Genomic DNA, 3,723 nt, shown 5'->3' with positions numbered 1-3,723 from the left:
TGTCGGCCTGTTCTTGGACTTGTAAATACATTATTTCTATCAATGCATCGAGACGCAAGCTTTGCGTTTTCTCAAAAAAAAATATCAATTATCAAGAATTCAGCGTGACATGAGCCTATTGTGCTTAATTACAAACTGAAACTGGAAACTGTTTTGTAAAAGGAAAAAAAGAAGCTGGAAACGGTCTCTAACAATCCGATATTAAAACCAAATACTACACTTTTCTTGAACGGTAATAAAACATGCTCGTAATCAAATTAACAGAAGTTACACCAATCCATTCTTCAATGTATGTCCTCCCAAACAAAATGTAAGTACTATGGGTACACCATTTTTGCAGAATGGCTGTCCCTTATTGTAATACCGGAGTGAATTATGGCAAATGAGTCAATCCCCATACTGATTCTCTTCTTCAATGCAGACTCTGCCTCTTAGTCCGCGGGAACTTGAACGGCTTTGAAGGCTTCTTGCCTGGGCAACCATCACATACCAGCCTCTCATAAAGGAACACATCTTCTAGATTTACTGCAGTTGCCATGGCATGCCTGATATACCTCACCAAGTAGTCTTCAGTTTCAAAGCCAAAGATGGTGAGTGTGGCCAGGCTATGATGCTTGAAATCGGATGCAGATGATTCCCACTCCACGGCCTTATTCTCGCTATACAAGCATGCCCTCCTCTTCTCCTGGTCGGTTTCTGTACCACAAGGATAATCCCATACCGTCATGTGTAGCTCCTTGAGGGAGGGTGCAGCTTCAAGGATGAACATGGTCCAGATGAGATCATACCTTTCAGGAATATCAACTAGATTTACAAACCTTAATTGGTGGAAAACAGATGCCCCCATCCTTTTCGTTGGACATTCTGGCTGGACCCAAATCTTTTTGGAACTAAATCCCAACTTGAGGTCCCGCACAGAGATACCACCAAGGAACTCACTCAGTCTAACATTCTTATGCCAACTAAGAGCAACATTTGTAAGGCTTACAGCCTCCAGCAACGGTACATAACCGACGAAAAGTGGATCTTGGAAGGAGATCCAACCCTCAAAGGCCATTCGTGTGAGTTTCGGGAGCCAATTCAGCATGACTTTTTCGAAGCGACACTGAATAACGCTGAGCTCATCGAGTTGCGAATGCTCGACTTGAAGAGTGGTACAATTCCCCGAGTCACAATCAAACAGTTGTAGATGCTCTAATCGCTTGCAGGTGGTGAGGACATTGAGGATGTCTGATTCACCAAATCTCAGACTTTTCAGGCATAGGCTTGTGAGACCACCCAATGCATCTGGACAGGCATCAGAAAACACCCTGAACTGTCTCCCATATTCGACCATATCATCATCATAGATGTCATCCTTGGATATCAGAACTGTGAATTCAACCTTGTCAACCTCGCGTGTCGCCATGGCGTGGGCGGCGGCATGTCCAATGGATTCCGGGTCATCGCCGTTCAAATAAAACCGCACGCAGAGGAGGCGAATGCTGTACTGCAGATCCAGATTCCTGCGTGGCTGCAACCACGGCTGCGTTGACCCGGACCATCACATGCATCATCAGATACGCCAATGGTTGTTGACACGCCTCGAGGAAGGAAATCCTGGGCGTTTATTGTGAGACGAGAGAGCATGGTCGGAAGCTGGTTCTTGCAGCATCAGGGACGTTGAGCCGGTCGAGAATGTTGACCAGAATGTCGTCGGGCAACATGCTGAGCATGTCATCTCCATTGCCTACTTTCCCCATGGCTCCCGCGGGGTTGCAGTAGATCTGCCAGAGGCCCGAGAAATCGAGAATAATTGGTGAATCTGGCAGGTGGTGATGGCTCGGAAATGGTTCTCCTCTAAACTCGATCGGCTTCATTCAATCTCCGCCTCCGGTTGCAACTCGATCGGCTTCATTCAATCTCCTTGTCTAGTTTAAACAGAAACAGGATCGATTTCGGATTCAGATTACCGAGCGCGGAAGGAAAGAAAGGATTTCGAAACTGCCAATCCGGGCAGCAATTTCGGGCCCGCGTCGCCTGGTCCTCTGTCTCGTGGAGGATAACCGGCCGTCCCATGTGAGACCTCTGGCCCATCCATGGTCCACGGACGTAATAAGCCCAGCAGGGTGGAGGCCCACCAGACGCGTCTCCAGAGCCCATTCCCTCTTCCAAACAAACTTGAGAAAAGGCCGACCAAGAAAAGACCCTATATACCCTGATCCTGTTTGGATGAACGTAGCAAGAGAGAGCCAGAGATACGAGCGCACGCCAACCCGGCCTGCCCACTTTGAGCTAAGCATCTATATTCTCAAAAAAGAAAAAAGGAAAAAAAAAACTTTGAGCTAAGCATCCACAGGACCAGCCGCCTGTCAGCACCAGTGCTACGTGTGGCCAAGCAAGGCCACGTGCCGACGTGGCAAGGACGACCGTTTTGATATCTCCAGCCATGTGTCCACGTGTCCACGCTTTGACCACTTTGGGTTCCGGATAAAGTTGCAAAACCGCTTGCGATATATGGCTGGCGGCTTTACGTGGACTCAAGAGCCGGCCACGTGGACGTGGACGTACGAATAGCCACCGTTGCATGCGCTAGCTGGTGCCGATCACAAGTTCACACAATCCGAATCACGAGCGACCAATAATCGCCCTTTCTTCGGTCTATTCAAAAATTCAATTCAATCTCGCCTGCGTGTAGCTCTCACACTAGTTCACTGACGCATCCTTTACGGTATACAACCATATCTTGTTACTCTGATCGATCTCTCTCTCTCAAAAATTTACAAGACGAGCGTATTTGATCCTAAATTGTTGTCGAATAGTACATATATCTAGACGTTTTTTAAGAACAAATACATCCAAATTTAGACAAACTTGAGTCAAAAATTTAGGATCAGAGGAAGTACTATTTTTGATAAAAAAATAATTACTCCATCAATAGTTGACTTATGTGATGCTGATAAAATCACGAGTAAGTACTCTCCAGTACGGATACAATGACACGAACTTTATATCTCAGAAAAGTGACGTATCAATGCACCAATTGCAGGTCAGAGACTCGGTGAAACAAATTTCGTGTTATATTTTGAACGGAGGGAGTACTTAGCTACGACGGATCAGACCCGACCGTGTCAGTCAGTACTTATCTACCAGACTAGATCACGCGGCACGGTCATTATGTTAAGTTACAAAATTAACCGGTGATTATAAAACTACCAATCATTGCGCTTTATTTTATCCCCTTCGTCACGTGTCCTTCCAAGTGTCAAATTAACCCCGATCAGCGCTAGTTGCAGCATGCAGGGATGGCATCTGGGGAAGGTCGGTACTGACTCAAATAATGCACTTTAAAAATGGTCCGAATCATTGGCACTTTAATATGAATGCATCTTCAAACGTCACAACCGCTAATAACTAGACAAAATCTTCTTCTTCTTGCTTATGGAGGCAAGCCAGCCAATGTGAACTAGCCAAGCTAGGATAAGAAGCCGTTGACGACTATTCTCACTTTTTGGTGATCAGAGATTAATCCACTCTTGACTGATTGAAAAGAAAGAATAGTTAATTTGTCATGTACACCTAGGACCAAGTTAGCTAGCCCAATGGGACCGTAGAATATACGGAGAGTACAACGACAGCTTAATTGGCACCAACGTTAACATTAGATCCTCCATTATCTCGGACAGGTGGCTCAAGTAACTAAAGAACGCTTGTACAAACCAAGACAGTTAGACGGTTAATTAG

The 3,723-nt window shown here is 45.7% G+C and overlaps 1 pseudogene; it reads right to left on the bottom strand.

The window, feature by feature from the left end:
• Positions 1–288: 288 nt before the first annotated feature.
• On the bottom strand, positions 289–1,742 carry LOC100833732 (annotated as a pseudogene).
• Positions 1,743–3,723: the final 1,981 nt, after the last annotated feature.

Source organism: Brachypodium distachyon, chromosome 1 (genome assembly GCF_000005505.3).
Source record: "Brachypodium distachyon strain Bd21 chromosome 1, Brachypodium_distachyon_v3.0, whole genome shotgun sequence".
Classification (NCBI taxonomy): domain Eukaryota; kingdom Viridiplantae; phylum Streptophyta; class Magnoliopsida; order Poales; family Poaceae; genus Brachypodium; species Brachypodium distachyon.
This window is presented reverse-complemented; position numbering and strand designations above follow the sequence as displayed.